Genomic DNA, 20,789 nt, shown 5'->3' with positions numbered 1-20,789 from the left:
ATGGTGTTGCCATCTGGGCTTCACCAAACAAGAGGAACCGGAAGTCATTGGGGCTGGCGCCACAGCAGCAGGTGTTGAGTAGGAGCAGGATTCCCGGCTGCCACAGTGGGGGACGGCACTGTGCTCTTGGTGTTGTGTCTAGTTTAGACTCAGAACTTCAGCCAGTGGTGGAGAGTCTGGGCGGCAAAGAGAGGCTCTGGAAAGACCTGGCAAGAGGTATGCCTCCTAGGTGCCCAGGTCCCCCAGCTTGAGGTGGCAGCCTGGTTTTGCCTAGGTGGGACCTCTGCTGTACTGCTAGGATCATCCAAGATTGGCTCAGGAAATAGGTGGGCCTGGAGGCCTGTGGAAGCTCCACCTGAGAGGACTAGCCCAAGCCAGCCTGGAAACAAAGATTGGAAGCTTGAGAAACTCCTTGATAAATTACCAGTTTGACCCCAGTTATGTGACTGTAAAAGTGCCATGAAATTTAACAATCAACTAGTCCAACCCCTTCCTTTCCAAGTGAGTACACTAAGATCTGAAAAGATAAAATAACTTGCCCCAGCTCTGCAGGTGTTTTAGAGACAAGGCTAGAATGAAAACCCTGGTTTCCTAGTTTCTTATCAGCCCCCTTTTCCCCTTTGCCACCCTTTCTCCCTGTTTCACTCTAATTTTACAAGAAGACATTAGAAACCAGGATCTGGGCCTCCATTGTGTGAGCACTGTTCATTTTCTTTCCAAGGGACCTCAATATCTTGTGCTTTGGGATTGTCCCAGGCATTTCTATTGAAATATATTTTTCCTCCAAGCAATTTAAGAAACAATATTCACCTCAGAAGATGAGACGTCAATGAAAGGAGGATTGCTGTCAGGAAGTGGAGAGTATTTATTGGAACCTGCTGAGTATAAAACCAAGTCCAAGACACTTTGAAATTACAAAGACAATCTGACCTCACTCTAGGTAGCTTATATTCTGGCTTCTTGGTGTGGTTCTCTTATTCCCTCTTTTCCTCCAATTTACTACTTAGGTCATTTCCTAATATTGTTGTTAATTTCTAATCTAATAACCAAGAAATTTCAGCTACAAATTATTTGACCAACCAGAACTCATGTTTTTGTTGGGAGCTGGATTAGCCGGTGTTCTATTGCTATAACAAAATACCTAACACTTGCTACTTATGAATTAAAGAGAGTTTTATTTGGGCTCATGGATCTAGAAGTTCAAATTCCATATTGGGTGGCCCTCATGAGCTTGGGCTTCTACTGAGGACAGCACATTGTGGTTGGATCACCTATCAGAATGAATGCCCCTAGGCCGGGCATGGTGATGCACACTTGTAATCCCCGCGCTTGGGAGGAGGAGACAGGAGGATCACGCAGGTTCAAAGCCAGCCTTGCTGGTTTAAGAGACCCTGTTTCAAAAAAAAAAATATATATATAGAGAGAGAGAGAGGGGGGGGGGGGTCTGGGAGTATAGCCCGGAGGTAGAAGGGTTTCCAGGAACCCCAGTACCACAAAAAAAAAAAAAAGAAAAAGAAAAAGAATGCCCCTATTATCATCCAGGAAGCAGGGGGTGAGAGAGAGAGGAAGGAAGAGAGAGAGGAAGAAGAATGGAATCCCACAATCTTTGGCAGCCACATCCCCAGTGACCTAAAGACCTCCCTTGAGACCCTCCTTCCTAAAGGTCCACAGCACCTCCCAATCTTACCACCCTGGAGATCCGGTCTTTCTTGGGGGGAGGGGCACTGGGAATTGAACCCAGGGTACTTTATCACTGAACTGCACCCCAGGCCATTTTATTTTGAAACAGGGCCTCACTAAGTTGCCAAGGCAGGCCTCAAATTTGGCAATTCCCCTATCTTAGCCTCCTGAGTATTGGTATTACAGGTGTGTGCCACTATGGCTGGATCCAAGACTCTAACACATGAACCTCTGGGGGACACTACCCATATTCAGACCATAGCGGGAGCTTTCCTATGTTCATGGGCACCAGCCACTTGGAAAGCAAATAAAGGCCTCAACTGGTAGTGTCGGATCTCGTGAATCTGTGTCCCCAGGAGACAGAGCTATAGTAACACACACTTTTTCTCTATAGTTTAGACAAAAAGAATTTATAGGAAAATGTGTTTATACATTTTCTTCTCTATTTTCTATACATGGGCAATATGCAGTGGCCGTGTAAGCCATAGAGACTTGCACTGAATGGTCAGAAAGATCTATAACTCTGGGGAAAGAGACATCTGCAGTTGTGCTTTGGTTATGAATTCCCACATCCAAGGAAGAGCTAATGAATCACCAAATGGCGTTTTCTTTTTAAAGAGCAGCATTTGTTGCAGGGAGGAGGAAAAAAATCAATGAATAAGCACAGAGATATTAAGAATAAATAATAATCTTTTACATAGAAGAAGAGCATTTGTCCTTGGGACTCTGCAGCTTTGAAGGCAGAATGAATTCAGCTAGGAAATGCTTGAAACAATTGCAAGTTTTCTTTTATCAGCTTCAGCAGGGAATTTAGAATCCTATTCATGCTCCTGTGGAGATTTGAAATTCATCAATATAATAGAATAAAAGTAAGAGGCAAGTAGTTCCTTATTCCATAGAACAGAAAGCTTTCTAGACTAAAAAGTCTACCATTTAGTGCTGGGTGTCCTTTTAACTGCCATTTTGAAGATACTATGGCATGAGTTCGTCTTATTTTATGATTTATAGCTAATTTAGAATTTCTAAAGACTTTTTATTTCAGAACCCCAGAGTCTCATTTCAGGAAGAGAGTTTCTGTTATCTCATGGATCTCCATACTTTTTTCTTATGATTGGCAAGGATCTACACTGAGCTTACAGAATATATTCTTAACACTGAATCCGCTCAGTGGCTAGCGGGTTCATCTGCGGGAGCTTTGGATGTGGCTTGTAAGGGAGCATTTCAGGCACATTCACTTAGAAAGCAGTCCGCTGACGTTTCTTAAGACCGTCCAGAAAAGCTGTACTTTTGGACTAGGTAGACCACGAACATCAAATGAGTGTTAAGGAATCGTAACTACCTGACTTTTATCATTATATCTAGTTGGATTGAAATATACATCTACTTTTAAAAAAAATCTGATGTGCTCATGTATATTGGTGTATTAGTCTTGGTTCTCCATAGAAAAAGAACCATTAGGAGGCGCAAAACACATACTAATGCGTGCGCGCACACACACACACACACACACACACACATACACACTCATATATGTATACATGTATATGTATTTATATGTATATCACACACATTCATATATGTGTATGTATTTGCACATTCATTCTATGCATACATGTGTGTATATATATATAAATGAAATTTATAAATAAAGCGATTTATTATAAAGAATTGGCTCACCTGGTTATGGAGACTGGAAAATCCGAGCTCTACAGTCAGCAAGCTGGAGACCCAAGAGAGCTGACGCGTAGTCCCCATCTGTCCACGTTTAAGAACCAAGAGAATCAATGGTGTAGGTTCCAGTCCAAGTTCAAGTCTGAAGGCAGGAGAAGATGATGCCCCAACTCAAGAGACAGAAAAAGAGAATTCTCTCTTACTCGGTCTTTTACATATTTAGGTCTTCAGCTACTTGGATAAGGACCTCCATACCTTCTTACTCAGTCTGTCAACTTAAATGTTAATTTACTCCACAAATACCCATACATATACACTCAGAGTAATGTTTGGCCAAATACCTGGGTACTTCATGGCCCAGGCAAGCTGATACATAAAATTAATCATCACAATTGACTTTGAGTGTAGGGTTGTTTCTGCTCTGACAAACTTGAAAACAAATACATGACACTGGGGTTTCTGCAGAACTACATCACATCGCTCAATATGATCAATGGCACCGCAAGCAGGGCAATCTAAGAGCGATTGTAAAAATGAGCAATCTCATTTTATTTTTTTTGGTGGTACTGGGGTTCCTGGAAGCCCTTCTACCTCCGGGATACACTCCCACGGGCTACACTCCCAGACCTATTTTATATTTTTTATTTGGAAACAGGGTCTCTTAAGCCAGCGTGGCTGGCTCCGAACCAGCGCGATCCTCCTGTCTCCACCTCCCAAGCGCGGGGATTACAAGCGTGCACCACCACGCCCGGCATGAGCAATCTCATTTTAACTGGGTTTCTTATGGTTTGCAATTAATCAGTTATTCCAGGTAGATTGCTGACTGAGCCAGTGATCTCTAACCTGTCCTCATACAAAAATCACCACCACTTAAAAATCAGAACCACAGGGGCCCCAATGCAGAGGCACTGAATTGGAATCTGCAGGGGTGCAGAAAGGAAATCTATTTTAACAAGCTCTCCAGGTGATTCTTAAGCAGGTAAGCTGATACTGGTTGAGGGCCTGTACCCCTGCAATTGGGAACCATTAGGCTAGTGTGAATCTCAAAAGCAATTTCACAAAATGAACGCAACATAAATTCAGCAACTACCTTTGAAGGTGTGCCATGTGCCAGGTACTATGATGGGCATTGGAGATGTAAAGACTAAGTACTCACAGAGTTCTGACATTTCCACATATGCTAATACATCACATCATAACACAGTAACTGCTGTGATAGAGGCACAAAGCAGTCAGTGGAGGTATGGAGGTACAGTGGAAGACGACCTTCATACTGCCTAACCTTCAAAGCCCTCCCAGTTGTGGGCCTATGGTCCTAGAATCCTTGGCCAGATTTTGACTATTAAAATCTTTCCTCAAGTACCCTGAATTAATTTTGATTTTTTTTTTTTTTTTGGTACTAGGGATGGAACCTAGGGGCATTCTACCTCCAAGCTATATCCCCAGCCCTCCTTTCCTTCTTCCTTCCTTCCTTCCTTCCTTCCTTCCTTCCTTCCTTCCTTCCTTCCTTCTTTGCAGTACTGGGGATGGAACCCAGGGGCATTCTATCTCCAAGCTATATCCCCAGCCAGCCTTTCTTTCTTTTTTTTCTTTCCTTCCTTCCTTCCTTCCTTCTTTGCAGTACTGGGGATGGAACCCAGGGGCATTCTACCTCCAAGCCACACCCCTCCCAAACCTATTTCTTATTCTTTGTCACAGGGTCTCACTGAATTGCAAAGGGCCTCACTAAGTAGCTGAGGCTGTCCTCGAACTGTGATCCTTGTGTCTCAGCCTCCCAAATGCTAGGATTACAAGCATGCACCACCACACCCAGCTGATTTTTTATGGGAGAAAAAAAATCGAGAAGTGTAACATCTTGAAGATCATGTGGAAACCTCCTGTCTTCTGTCCAGTGGATTCTGTGCCAGCACTCCTGGGAGATAGTTGAGGTCTTACTACAGGACCAGTCTTAGCCTCAAAATTGACATACAACAGGAGGGAGGAGGCTATTCACACATAGAGTAGGTGTGAAGCTGATATCTCAGGCTGGGAGAAGCCGCAGAATTAACATAGAGGGCGGCTTCTTACTGTGGCTCCATAGAGGCCACCAGTCCCAGTACACTGATATGCCGGCTCATCTCTTTTCTTTACCATAATGACACTTCCCTTCTAGACTGCAGTTCTGAACTCTCTCTTGACCCTTTGCCACATGCAGGTGTGTCTGCTCCAGCTGGTATCTCAGGGATTCCCTGGCAGTGAGAAGAAGTCTCATCTCTGCACTGAGCCTTTTGCTAATAGACAAGTACAGGTCAAATTTGTGTGACTCCAGCAGATTTTGCTCTAGGCCCAGCCTCTTGACTTCTGGCTTAGGTCTCTGGTCATTCACCCTGTGACATTACAAAAGGTCCAAGATAAGGGTCAGCTCTGGATGAGTCCATTTTGCTTATTTGATAACTTTGTCTCAAGGGTTTAGGAAAAAAGTGCAGGCGCAGAGGGTCAGAACCTTTTGACATGATAGTTGTTCTGTGTTGTTTTGGAGGTCTGGTTGTTTGATATTTTTAGCCTTCTAACTCACCTGGCAGTTTTGAGGGAAAACTTGGGTTTTCTCATCACCTCTCTTCAGCTGGGGGCCAGGTGCAGAACTTGTAATCCAGTAACTTTAGAAACTGATTGTGTGCAGATTAGGGGTCTTCGTGTATGTGTTTTGGTAAGATCTGTGTAGGCTATTCAAAATGTGGCAGCTCACTAAAATGGATTCTGTGAGAAATACTTTGTGAGACATGAGATATGTATAGACCCCATATCAAAGAAGAGTAGTCAAGAGTGATCACTGCGCCTCCAGAGAGCCGATGAGATGTGAAGGCAGATTGGTGGTCCCAGAGGGAGTTTCAGGACTACTGCTGGGATTGCCTGCTCTTTTTCTCTGCCATTTATTTCAGCAATTCCAGTCCTTCAGTAGACTGGGTTATCATGTTATTACCATTTAATAGCTTTCTATAAGATACTGGTGTCATTAAAGGCCAAATAGTGATCCTGACAGCTATGACTTGTTTATAGAAATAAAAGCAGTTTAGCTGGGCGTGGTGGCGCACGCTTGTAATCCCTGAGCTTGGGAGGCGGAGACAGAAGGATCGCGCAGGTTTGAAGCCAGCCTTGCTGGCTTAAGAGACCCTGTTTCCAAATAAAAATATAAAATAGGTCTGGGAGTGTATCCCGGAGGTAGAAGGGCTTCCAGGAACCCCAGTACCACCAAAAAAAAGAAAGAAATAAAAGCAGTTTGCCTTGTTATAAAATGAGGTATATTGCATGAATAGGATGTCTGTGTACATATATATATATATATATATATATATATATATATATAGTCATTTTGTTTTGTTTTTTGGCCAAAGCCCATTGCTGTTGTTACTTTGGGGTGTGGAGGACATCTGTCTGTTAGCATTATGCAGTCACACATTGCTTAACGATGTGAATACATTCTGAGAAATGCATTATTAGCAGGTTTCATTGTTATGCAAGCATCATCGAGTGTACTGACACAAACCCAGATGGTACAGGTCAGTCCCGGGAGGTAGAGCCTTCATGTAGTCAAGAGATGCAGCAAACACAAGACGTATAAGGCTGCTGCTGGCGTAACATGGCACATTGTTTTATAGTCAATTTTGTGTATAAGTTGGAGGGAAGTATACTCTAAAATAATGATAAAAAGTAGAGCATACTAAGCATATAAACCAGCAGCATTGTCATTTATTACTGAGCATTATTTATGTTCTGACCGTAATTGTATTGATGTGCTTTTATCCAACTGGCAGTGCAGCAGGTGTGTTTACACATGCACCAGCACACACATGCAAGGGATGAGTCGTGCTACATCACTAGCAATAGGAATGTTCCAGCTCTGTTGTAAGGATGGTGACATCATGAGTATGGTCCATTGTTGACCAAAACATTATATGGCATGAAACTGTATTCAGACAGCCAACATTAGGGATTGTGGAGTGTGGGGCCAGGTGGCTGAAGAGAAGCAAAGGGAAGGGTGCCATTAGATAGAAGGCCTGTTCAGAGACCCTGACCCAATGGAACCAGGGCCGTGTTGTCCCCAAGTATTCTGATCAGAGAATAAAAACCACACTTCAAAGGGAGCTGCCTGGCTTCCCCAGGAGGACTACACACCTATCCTGAGAGAGGTAGAAGTATTGCTACCTAAGACAGCAGAAGTGGCAACAGGGGCTGTCTGAATCCCTGGAGACATTGGGCATGGGGTTTGGGGAGTTTCTCATGGGGATAAAACTGCAGCTTAGGCATCTCAACACAAAAAACAGCCTCTGTGTGAGTGCCACCTATTTGACTAAGTTAGGATTCATCATAGTCTTGGGGCTTCTTGTTTTGTTACTATCAGTCCAATGTGGACTAGAAACTAGTTCTTGGACCTCTAAGTTTAGTTACTGTTGAGTGTGATTCTATTTTTAAAGAAGTAAAATTTAGTGGCCGGGGATCTGAGTTCTTTTATAGGGACTCAGTTTTGCCCAGTGACTGTGACTTGACAGCAGTTTGAACATTCACAGGGTTGGTTCCCAGAGGGGAATTCACTGTCCAGGAAGATGGTGTGAGGAAGGTGTGTGTGTGTGTGTGTGTGTGTGTGTGTGTGTGTGTGTGTCTGTCTGTCTGTCTGTCTGTCTGAGTTTGCCTGAGCTTGCATATCTGTGTATGTCGGTATTTGTGTCTGTGTTTCTATGTCTGTGTGTCTTTGTACCTTCATTCCACCCACACCCCTTATTTATTTACTTTTATTCTTGCATTGTAATTATACATCATAGTGAGTTCCAAGGTGATGGATCAAATACACCATGCACACAGCACTTGGTGTTTTTTCCTCCATATCCTGCCCCACTTCCCCTTTCTCCCTCCTTATACATGTTGGTGAGTTTGGTAGTGGTGCCATGTACGGACAAAATATTATTTTAATTGTCCCCTTGCTCAAGCCTCATTTTCTCCTCCACGTCTCCCTCCTCTTTCCACTATTCTACTGGCTTATTTCCTCATTTATCTAAAGTCTCTTTTGTTTCCTGTTTGCTCTCTAGATTTCACATATGAGAAAAAAACTATAACTCTTTACTTTCTAAGACTGGCATAGTAATCTCTAGTTTCATCCATTTTTATGCAAATTTTCATCCATTTTTCTGCAAGTGACATAATTTTATCCTTTTTATGGCTAAGTAAAATGTTCTTGTGTGGATTCACTACATTTTCTCCTTTTCTGCTGGGGCACTGGGGATTGCACTCAGGGGCATTCTGCCCCTGACCCCCTTATTTTGTTTTATTTTTCATGTTGATACAGGGTCTTGCTATGTTGCTGAGGCTGGCCTTGATCCTTCTGTCTCATTACTAGAATTATAGGTGTGCACCACTACACCTGGCTTCATATTTTCTTTGCCCATTCATCTGTTGACACCCAGTTGGTTCCATAATTTGGCTACTATGAGTTGTGCTACTATAAATGTAGGTATGCACGAATCACCTTAATATTCTCACTTTAATTCTTATGGGGGAAAAAGTGGCATACCTTGGTTTTAAGGTGGTTCTATACCTAGTGGTTTAATGGAACTAGGAATGGAACAAGTGGTTGTATTAATTTGTAGTCCCACCAATAGTGTTTAAGAGTTCCTATTTCCCCAAATCCTCGCCAATACTTATTATTTTTATTCTTGAACACGTCCCTTATTTAGATGTGGTACAGTGACCAGGGCAGGGTCACCTCAAACTCTCATTTTCAAGAAAGGAATTTGGTCCCCTGTGTCTGGAAGGAACCTTCCACAAACTTCCCCAAGGAGAGAGTTTGTCTCTTGGTAGGTTTTCCTTTTCACTCAGATATCAACACTGAGGATCCAGGAGTAGGCAAGTCGAATTATTTGGTTTTAAAGTTACTCATAACTAGGGCTTGTCACCTTGCAGGGTAGTTAAGCATTCTCTGTGAAATTCCTCCTGAAAGAAGTTTCTGCTGCCTTCAGATGAGTGTGGTTTCTCCTGCTTCTCATGGGCGAGCACTGCTATTCATCCCTGACCTTTGGATTTGCTCCTTGAGATCCCCTCAGACTTAGTCCTTGATCATCAAAGCATATTATGACATGGTGCCACGGGGGCCTCTTTAATGTTCCCACTTTCGATTGCCCAGGCAGGGGTTCAAAAGACTCTCCTGCCTGTTCCATAAAGCACAGTGAGTTTGTCAAGGACAGTTTGGTGTGGGTTGGAGGAGGGGAGTTATCTAAGTGAATAATGAAAAGCCTTAATAAGGGTTGCTTAAATACTACAAAACCCAGGTACAAAACTAGAATAGAAGGATCTCGTGCCATGCTCAATTTTTATGACTTATTAGCAGCTCTTTAGGGTTGCAACCTTATATGGGACATAAAGAAAGGAGTGTAAGTAGCACATGGGGAGAACCCGGACATCAGAATTGTGTGGCTGGTTATGTTCTTCCAAACCCCCTTGCTCCTGCCCCATGGACATTTTCCTCAGTCCTCCCAATAAACTCTCCCCAAACCTTTGATGTGTTATTATCAAAAGAGACCAATAGCAACCTCAGCACAGCCAGCGGCTCTTGCTGTTATTTGACACATAAATCATAAGGTAAAAGTAGCAAGAATGAAGACAGTATCAGGAACCAGCCTGCGGTGCCAGGGCCATGGGGCTCTTCCTAGTCTCTGAAATAACACTGTGTGGAGACAGAAAGAGGCTGAAAGTGCAGTCAGAGGTCTTTTAACTGAGAATCAGAAAGTAATGTTATGGGTAATTCTGTGCATAGATGGCTTATGATGTTGGCAGATGAAATGCCACAGACTTAAGAATGAGGATGCAGTTCAGATGTGCCAGCACACCCACAGACACTGTCTTCTCCTCTTCCTCTTCCCTCCTCACCCCGGGCCTTGGCTGAGCTGGACTCTCAGCTCCCAAGAGGCCATGGTGGTAACAATATGGCACTTGAGTTTTGACTGATTTCTGATGGAGGGCTGTGTAACTGGGGAAAGCTCTCCATCGGCTCCCTAACTCAAGAAAACAGCAAAGTCCTTCCCAGTCCTTCCTCAGAACAATGGATATACTACCTGGAGAATTGTTATTTAAATGGTCGGGCTGTCTCCTACTCTACCCACTTCAAATTTTTATATTGCAAAATAAAAAATAGCAAATAAATAAAAATAATAATAGCAAAAAAAAATAGCTCAGAAGTGGAAGATCACTGGATTCAATCTCTACTACAAAAAAAAAAAAAATGCATAGCTTAGCTCAATGTATTATCCAGCAGGTCAGGCACCATCTGATGGGGGACGGCAGTGACAGCGGGGGTTGGAAATGAACTATTCATCCAGTAGGAAAAAGGGTGACCTCCATCAGGAGCCCCTCTACCATGGGCACTCTGCAGATGGCCTCTTCAGAAGCCTGGCTACTTTGAGAGAGCAGAGGCTGAGCCTCTGGAATAATCCACTTCACACACATGCCTGCAACGGTGGGGGTAAAGCAGTCATAGTTTACCTGTCATCAAAGAGAGTTTTTGTTTTCTTTTGTTTTGTTTTTGTTGTTGTTGTTGTTGTTGTTGTTGTTGTTGTTGTTGTTGTTGTTTTGGTGCTGGGAATTGAACCTAGGAGCATTCTATACATATCTACCTAGGAGCTTACATGCCCAGTCTCATTTTATTTTTTATTTTGAAAGAGACTCACTAAGTTTTGGGGGATGTTGATAAGTTGCTGAGGCTGCCAAGTAGTGAGATGACAAGTGTGTGCCACCATGCCCAGCTAAAGAGTAATTTAATGTGTACATTCTATAAAAGAAAGACCAGATCTTACCCAGAGCTTGGATTAGGGGATAGGGAGAAACCCAAAATGGGAAAACTCAACTATGCTGCCTGTGCTGGGCACTGAGCTAAGACACATGGAGGCCAGGCTGTGGGTGGTAAGAAGAGCAGAGGGAGGAGTGTAAGCTGCCAGGCTTGTGAGAGAGCGACCAGGAGGTGAGCAACCAGTGTCCAGAAACTGTATATCCCAGGGTCTGAGTCAAGGTGGCTCCTAGCCAATGGTGTTTTTCTCTACTTGGGTGCCAGTTCATTCAGCAGAAAACCCACTCCTTTCTATCAAAGTTGGCCTTTGAGACTGACTGTGTAAATTCATATTCAAAAGCAAGGTCTCAATGTGAGTTCAATTTTTTGTGTGTATGGGTCTAGGAATGGAACCCAGGGGAATTCGACCTCCGAGCTATACCCCCTGCCCTGTTTTTTATTCTTTATTTTGAAACAGGGTCTCACTAAGTTGCGGAGGGCCTCTCTAAGTAGCTGAGGCTGTCTGCAAACTGAGATCCTCTGGTCTCAGACTCCTGAATGCTGGGATTGCAAGTGTGTGCCACCATGCCTGGCTGAGTCCAAATCTTGACTACCACTTAGCTCCATGACCTTGGGCTGGTTGCTTAACATTTTGGTTCCTCAGCCTTTTCATTTGTCAGAAAGGATGATAACAGTACCTATTCCCTAGGAGAGTTAAGGATTGAGTTAAATGCCTAGTACATTGACTGGCACATAATAACCACACATACATCTTTGAGAGTGGACGGTTTTTCACTTGGTGGAAACCAAATTTAACAGTTCTTTGCATTGGTTGTTTGAGAGATTGTACACTTTGTATCTTCAATAGCCCAGATGTGCTTAATGCTATCAACACATAAGGACATTTTTGAAAGACACGGGCAATATCTAAAATTCTCAGGATGAAGCTGCATGCCAGCATTCTCTAAATTTCTATTTTCTGAGTGTGAAGAATACAACATCTGCAAACAACAGCTGGACAAATATTGAAAGATGTAATTCCAGCTTCTTGCCATGTTAGCAGAAGCTGTTTGGAGGAAAGGAGATGATCTGCCTTGTATCAGTACCTTTTTATGGCAGGAAGAAAAGAGCTTCGATGAGTCATTTTGTCAAAGCAGGGTTTCCGGAGAGTGACCTAAGACTACATTGTCAGGGATATCCTGGGTACAATCACATAGAAGGCAGCAAAATACCAAGAAGCCCTGGCTTATCAGGGCAGGTTGATGGATTGTACTTTGTTTATCTGGAGAACCTTAGCCGAGTTCCAAACATCTATTTGCATGCTTGCCCTACATTTTAGTAATTCAGCTTCATGCAAAATGCAGGCTTACCATCAGGATCTACCAGAAAAGAGGAAAGAACAGAAAGGTGGCCAGAAAAGGGAGCAAAGAGCTCAAGCTTCAATTTAAAAAGTGCCCCGGGTATGGAACACATTGGACAGTTTAATCAGCTTGCCACAGGACTCAGGAGCACGCGCCATTTGTCCAGCTTATTTAGCTGACTTGATGGAGTGATTCTCTCCACTTGGTGGCTCTTGCTCTATGGGGATGGAGGTGAGACTAGGGCATACTGAGCAAAGAGAAAACAAAAGTAGCTACTGAAGATACACAAAAACAATAAGACACAGAAGCAAGAAGCTGCCCTGGGTCAAGAGTCGGCTGTGAGGCCAACTCAGGGCTTTGGAACCTTGCTGCAGGCATTCTGGATATCTGCTAGTAGTGTTCCCAAGGGTAAGTTGAAGGAGCAGCTCCAACTTTTTTTATTACTCTATGGCTCTACATTCCTGGCCTGATGTAGCAGGAGACTGAGAAACCATCTTATCTGAAGCCAGACTCACAGAAAAGAGGCGGCATCCACTTGTGACAAATTCCCAGCAGTGAGTAGAAATTGTTAGGCTGAAACATAGAGCCTCTGGCAGCTTGGCCTCTGTTGCTTGGTACCACAGTTTATAGACACTTCCAGTCATGGGATATCAGAGTAGTCAGAGGCCTCAGCTGTGCAGTGAGGCTTAATATTTTCTTTCATATTATAATATTATAATAAATAATCAGAGCAGCAAGGTATGTCTCTGCACACCTGTAATCCCAGCTATTTGGGGTTGGGACAGGTCAGGCAGAAGGGTCTCAAGTTTGAGGCTAGCCTGGGCAACACAGTGAGATCCTGTCTGAAAATAAAATTCAAAAAGGGAATGTAGCTCACTGGTGGAACCCTTGCCGAGCATGCTTGATTCAATCTCCAGTAGCACGCATGTGCGCGCGCGCGCGTGCGCGTGCGCACACACACACACACACACACACATTGCATAAAATGCTAAAGAATTCTGAAATCATGTTTATCTTATTTCTCTTTTTTTCATGATACTGGGGAAATGAACCAAGGCATGTTCTACCTGTGAGCTACACCCCCAGCCCTATTTTATTTTATTTTTTCAAATAGGGTCTCTCTAAGTTGCTGAGGGCCTTGCTAAGTTCCTGAGGCTGCCCTCAAACTTGCAATCCTCTTGTCTCAGCTGCCCAAGTACTGGAATTAGAGTACTTGGGACTTACCACACCCGGCTCATATTCATCTTGATACTCCTTTCTATCACAATGTTTGGAAGAGTCATGGGATTTGGAGAGGTTAAAGAGAATTTTCACCAGGATTACTTATTCCATGGTGTGTACATGGAATAAGGCCCATTTGGGTGGCTTTATTAAAATGATGGATTTTGGACACCTTCTGAGTATATGAATGTAAAGGTCCAGTGTCTCTTTTAAGTTAATTTGGTTTAGGGATGTCTTTAAACTAACTGCCTCCTGTCTGTAGGACTTGTGTTTATACTGGAAAACTCTGATTTCTCCATCCTAATGGCATATAAATGACCCCATCACCACCACCAAGAGTCATTGTCCCTCCTCCAGACTCACATTTTGCTGTCACATATCAGCTATTCATGGCCAGGAAAGCCTTCAGCTTTTAAGAGGGGTTTCCTATACTTTCTAGCTTGTCTCATGTTTGGGGGAGAAGGCCCAGGAGTCCAAGGTCCTGTGAGAACTTTACACAGAAGGTTCCCCAACACTTTGATTATAAACTTATCTCCATTGACTTGAAAGCTAGATTACTAGATTATGTCTGGGTGTTCAGGTTTAAATGGGAATTCAAATTCACAGGATTTATATAGATGAGGCCACAGTTCGGCTGGCTAAAGATTGGAAGCCCTGAGAATGACTTCTAGAGCCAGGCGTGGTGGCGCACGCTTGTAATCCCAGCATTCTGGAGGCGAAGACCAGAGGATCATGGTTCGTGGACAGCCTCAGATACTTAGGGAGCCCTTTGCACTCAGTGAGACCCTGTTTCAAAAAATAAAAGACTAAAATATAGGGCTGGGAGTGTAGCTCGGAGGTAGACTGCCCCTGGGTTCAATCCCCAGTACCACAAACACACACACACACACACACACACACACACACACACACACACAAAATGGGTGAGTCTTCTCCATCATCCTTAATATATATTTGCAGTACTGGGGATGGAACCCAGGGGGCATTCTAACTCTGAGCTACACCCCACCCCTATATTTTATTCTTTATTTTAAAACAGGTTCGCACTGAGTTACAAAGGGCCTCACTAAGTAGCTGAGGCTGGCCGCAAACTGCAATCCTCCTGTCTCAGTGTGTGCCACCACGCCCAGCTCTTTATAATTTATTCATATTTCTCTTCCCCAATGAGATAAGTGTACCTATGTCCAGCTATTTCTTACACTTATATCAGTCAGACAAGCTCATTTTTCACATATACACACCTGAAGATCTCAGTGTATACATCACTGTGTATGTATCCTTAAAAATGCATTCGTATACCTTACTACATTTTGGTCAGGTTGAATCTAGCAGTGTGCAAGAAATTCCTGCTATCTTATTCCTACTGATAAAAGCATCATTTAGGGATTTGGGGTTGGGAGTGTGTAAGTGCCAAGCACTGTTAAAAAATGCATCTTGACCTTGTATTGTCACTACATACATCTATTGTCTTTCTAAATCATGTCAACATCCCTATGCGGTCTATAGGATCATTGGGTTCATTGACAGATGAGCAATAACAGGCTCTGAGATTCACTCAGCAACTCACTTTACCAAGTGTCAGAGATGGAATTTGTGCCCAGGTCTCCCTGACCCTGGACCCTGTGTTCTTAACCACAGCCCTTTCTTGACTGTTTAATTCTTGTGATGATCCAACAACATGAGTTCAGTTTTATTATAATCCCCATTTTAAGATAAAAACACTAAGGCTGAGGGGAATGACTTGTCTAGACCAATACTTTCAGTATTGTTTCTTCATTCTGATTTAATTAAGTATTTTATATCCAACCAATAAATAAAATATCTTGAATTACTATGGCAAGTAGAAAGAGGCCGCCTGATCATGGAGTGAAGCATTCAGGTAAGTTACTTTCTTTTAAACCGTAAAGGAAAACATTACTTCCATCAGAAATGAGAACTGAAATCATGTCTTTGGTAAGGACCATTACAGTAGGTTAAGGGTAAAAATACACAACAGGTATTAAGTGTTTATGATGTGTTTTACATGATGTGTTCTACATGTTAATTCATTTAATCTTTTCAAAATCCTGGGAGGATGGTTCTATTTTTCCCATTTTGCAGAGGAGCACTGAGAGGGTAAAAACATGTCCAAGATCACACAGGGAATAAGTGAAACAAGCTGAGATTCAAGCTTAGGCCTTTGAACCCAGAATCCTGGGTCTTAACCGCCTCTCAGTACTGCTCCATTGGAGTCTGCTTTAATTTCACTGTGTTTGGTATGTTTAACAGTGAAGAGGCCCTTTTGTCTTCCCCTGAGTACATTGCTAATCATGAGAGCTTAGTGTTACGGGCAAGTGGGGTTCCCAGTGCTTATGCTCCTGATCTGTACATCTGGATTTCCCACAGGTATTATCAAGTGGAAGAGGCCTTAGCACTCAGTTATACTTTGAAAAAGAAAACCAGAGCCAGATGTAGGGGTGCACGCATGTAATCCTAGTACCTGGAAGGCTAAGACAGGAGGATCACAGGTTTACGGCCAGCCTCAGCAGTTTAGCAAGGCTAAGTTGTGCCTTCCACAACCTAGTAAGACCCTGTTTCAGAATAAAATATGAATCAGAGTATAGCTCAGAGGTTGAATACCCCTGGCTCAATCCCCAGTACCACAAAAGAAAGAAAGGAAGAAAGGGAAGGAAGGAAGGAAGGAAGGAAGGAAAAAAGAAGGAAGGAAATACGATTCTCCATTAACATGGTTATGTTCATGTGTGTGTGTATGTTTGTTTGTATATATATTTAAACTCATATACATATATATGATATTTAAGACTCATTTATTATAATACAATCACCAACAAAATAAATGTAGAACTACAACTCGATCGCTTTCAGAAGCCCTTAGTCATTATTAAATAGGTTCTAGGAAATTCCCTCATTTCAGGCACCATCACTGGATAGATGGATTCTCTGCAGTTTACCCAGCTCTTAGGTTGGTGAGCAGGGCACCTTCCTCAGGTGTGTCTGCATCGGCCCTCTGGGCCCACTGTACATCTGCAGGCTCATCTCTCTTCCTCAGCAGCCGGCATCTTTATAACCTCTTAACAGGAACGTATTTCCAGTCAGCCACAGGACAGACCTCAGTTCTCTTTCTGCCCTCAGCTCCTACATCCTCAAGCATATTAGAATCTGAAAAGAAAACCAGTAAAATTAAACTGCTACAGGAAGTTACAGATCTGACTGAAATCTGTGAACCCCTTTTTGAAATCAGGATGATTCTTCTCTGTGGCTTTGCCTTAACAAGATCTCCCACCTCTTCTGATAAGCACCTTGTCATCTTTTATGAAGCAAAATTTTAATTCACTTTTCTTTAGCAACGAAGACTTTATAGCCTACTTGTGCTAGGGAGTTGGGAGTTATAAAACAACTTCTTATACCTGAAGCTGTTTGCTGAAAAAGTCGACTTTTCTTTCAGAATATTCATCAATTTTTAAAAAAAAGACATTTCAACTGAAAACATATTTTAAAACTTATCAGTCTCCCACAGGGCTATTTTCCACTCAGTGAGATAGGAAGGACAAGTTTGGGTCTTAAGAGACAGAACTTTTTTCTGTCTGTTCACAGTATTAGAATAGTGTGGGAGAAATGGCTGGAGCTTTGTACTCTATTCAACACAAGTCTGAATCTTGATTGTACATAAGGGCTGGAGCCTCTGCTTCCCCACCTGTAAAAAGGGACTTATAATGCTATCACTCTTGGTGAGCAAAGAGCCAGCTATAGTTAACCAGGAGAGAAACCAACTTAGTTATAAGATTTTTGAGTAAAGATTCTGCTCTTTCTAGCCCATGATTTGGAAAGAGAGCAAATGGTAACCAACAGGTGGTAATAAACCCATTTAGAGTTGGACATGGTGACACATGCTTGTAATCCCAGCACTTGGGAGGCTGGGACAGGAGGATCATGGTTCACAGACAGCTCCAACTACTTAGGCCCTTTGCAACTCAGTAAGACCCTGTTTCAAGGGTAGCTCGGAGGTAGAATGTCCCTGGGTTCCATCCCCAGTACCTCATAAAAAAAATAAAGAAGAAGAAGCAAGGAAGGAAGGAAGGAAGGAAGGAAGGAAGGAAGGAAGGAAGGAAGGACGGACGACGAACCCATTCAGAGGGTGTAAAAAAGTAATAGTTGGGGAGTGTAGGTAAGAGCTGGAGTCTTAGAGATCATTTTTATTCTTGGCTTTGTTGTTCATTGGTGGAGTAACGCTCAGCAAATTATTTCATATCTCTGAGCCTGGATTTCCCCTTTCATAAAATGAAGACAGTGCTACCAGTCTTCCCATCGATCAGAGCTCTTGTGAGGTTAGATGCAGAGATAGTGTGTCTTGTAAACTGGGCAGCGAGTTTGGGCAGGTGAGCTTGAGGGATGCTTGTCTATTGGAGGGTGTGGCCATAGCTGAATGATGCCAGCTCTGCCCCCCAGGGCCCATGTCCAAATGCCTGGGTCTGTACCCATGGGTCTTTGCAATCTTTGCATGCAGCTAAGATGATGGTGTTTACATGGAGAATGTTGATAGAAAGAGGAGATGAGCCACTTTGCTTGGGAGAAATGTTTTCATATGTTTCTTTAAAGGTATGTGTTGTGCCTGCTTAGGAAATTTCACTTATAGGCGCAACAGAGATGGTGAAACTTGAAGTAGGAATTTTTATTTGAAAACCATGAAAGTAATAATAGAGAAATAGAGGGAAGAAACACCAAGTGGAAGGCAGAAGCTTTGAGTTTGGAGCAGGATTTCCATTTACCATCAATAAACATTACATTTCGAGGCTTAGCATTTGCAGGAGAATAATCAGCAATTGTGTTACAGTCTAAAACAGCCAGGCATTGATTTGCACAGTGTCTGGGGCTCCTCTGGTCTGGCCTTGTCTGGTGTTTTGAGGGAGGAATCACTATCTTTTCCATGTGTGCAAACGGCCAGGGGTGTCAATGGAAGACCTTTTCTTTTTCAAACTGGTGTGATGATAAATGTGTGTATGAAATCCCAGGAAGCTGGGAATGCCTTTGAAATTCTTGATTCTCATTTCTCTCCATGGCCCAACGATAGATCCTGGCCACATTTAGGGATGAAAACTCTTCAGCCCGGCTGTCCCTTGAGACTCATGTTCTTTTTGAAAAGAGCATGAAGGGGGGAAAAAATGAAGTCTGCTTTTTCAATCAGGACAAGAATATCCTTCTGGCAGCGGTGAGGGCTCCACTGGAGTAACGGGATCCATATGTTGGAGCTGGCTGCTAATGTTCAGCATATGGGCCAGTGAACTTTCCAGGCAGAAATATGCCTCTAATTCTCTAAGGAATGCCCCGTAAACTGCAGGAAGGCCCATTACTCAGGTGAGGGATGGTGTGCGCACAGCGTCTGGCCTTTGTAGGCCCATGGTTCCCGAGCAGTGTGAACCAAGCAAAGCAGTAGAAGAGGGGCTGGCTGGCCTGAGGCCGGCACTGACCTCTGTCCCCTCTGTAAGGGCCTGGGCTCCTCCGTTACAGACCGGGAAGGGGGGGTATCAAAGCCCTGCTTGTTCTGTTCTTTAAGAAACAGTGAAGCTGAGGAGCCGCAGACCATTCATTATACCAAATAGAAACGTTGCCCTCCACACAGAGGCAGCCCTGAGTAGTTCACAGACCACTTACCTGGAAGCCAGGAGACCTGGGCTCCCTGCGATTTCATACACACATTTATCACACCCGTTTGAAAACGCTAGGGCACTCTGACCCTAACTAGAAGTGGCTGTAGGATAGTCGCTTTGCCTCTCTTCCTCATCTGGACAGTGAGGAGGCAGGACAGGGTCATGTCTGAGATCCTTCCAGATGTGGGTGTAGAACTGAGCGCTACCTAACTCCGTTGGGAGAGGATTGAAGGTGGAAAACTGCACAGCCGGTCTCCCCCGCATCTGTGGACGCAGCAGTCCTGGCCAGCACTATGTTCTGGGGCTCCAGGCAGGAGAGGTGGGGTATATCTGTCATTGTCCTCAGCTACGAATTCATGTTAGCGCTCCAAGTGAATTGTGGGCAGAAGGAGTAAGGGTCAGAACAGCCACCCCGAGATTACGGTAATACTTCTTCCAATCCAGTGTTTGAAAGTGCCTCGCTGTGCTCCCCTGCCTTGCTCTCACAGAGGAGAGTTCAACACCCTGCCCTGCCTCCATCCCATGCCCCATCCCCTACCCTCGCCCTTGCACATTCCCCACCCTCGCCCTTGCCCCCTCTTCAGTTTCTGGCTCTACCACAGCATCCCTGGCTTTTTCCGCAACCTGCTTTGTCTGTTGGTGGATAGTTAGGAAGGTTGCATCCCCAATAGTTTGGTGCCTTCATGCACTTCCTTCCCAGCCCCGAGCTGGCTCTTTGATCCTCATATTCTGCTGAGCACAACTGTAGTCTCTTCATCAGATGTGTGTAGAACTGAGCGGCAGCAGCCCTGCCTGTGAGCCGGTCACCATGGCAACCAGCTTTGCCTCCATCCTCCAGTGAAAAGAAAATGGCCGTTGGAAGGAAGGGCTGGCTGAGTCTCCACGACCTGGACTGTTTGTCAGGCTCCTCCTTCAGACCGGCTTTAAGGAGCTCAACTCTCTGTTCGCCTTCGGCTTTCAGATTTACTTAAGAGGAAGAAGGGAAGAAGGAAATTGAATTCAAAGGAATACAGCATTTGTTTTCCTGTGCTACAACTATATTTTCACTAGGAATAGTTATCTGCTCTTAGCAGATAACCAAGGAGCAGACTAAATACAGGAATCAGTGAGATCTGGTGCAATGTATTTTCTTATCAGTGCAGTAGAGTGACAGAGCTTATGGCTATTCAAATAAAAATGCAGGGAAAGTAGCCAAGGGATACGGGAACTTCGCAGGGCATGGGCTACAGGATTTCAGAAGAGTGTCTAAGTAACCGGGCAATGATCTTTTATCTTGCTTCCTATTATGGAAATGTGTATATCAGTCCTATTGTCCTGAGGTAAGGTGGGCATGTGTTCACACCCCCTTTTACAAAATCAATTGGCATCTTTACATTGACCCTCTCTCCACAATGATTGAGGATGGTGGACAAGGGAATTCACAAG

General features: G+C 43.7%; 1 protein-coding gene across 25 annotated transcripts in view; it reads left to right on the top strand.

Annotated features, from left to right (window-relative positions):
• The window catches only part of NCAM1 (neural cell adhesion molecule 1), a gene marked incomplete at both ends in the record, with an annotated part of 327,730 nt that overhangs the window by 239,721 nt on the left and 67,220 nt on the right, over nucleotides 1-20,789 (top strand). The gene's annotated exons all lie outside the window — the stretch shown is intronic.

Source organism: Muscardinus avellanarius (genome assembly GCF_963383645.1).
Source record: "Muscardinus avellanarius genome assembly, chromosome: 1".
Taxonomy (NCBI): Eukaryota; Metazoa; Chordata; class Mammalia; order Rodentia; family Gliridae; genus Muscardinus; species Muscardinus avellanarius.
The sequence above is the reverse complement of the archived record's forward strand: the minus strand, read 5'-3'. Positions and strand labels throughout refer to the sequence as shown.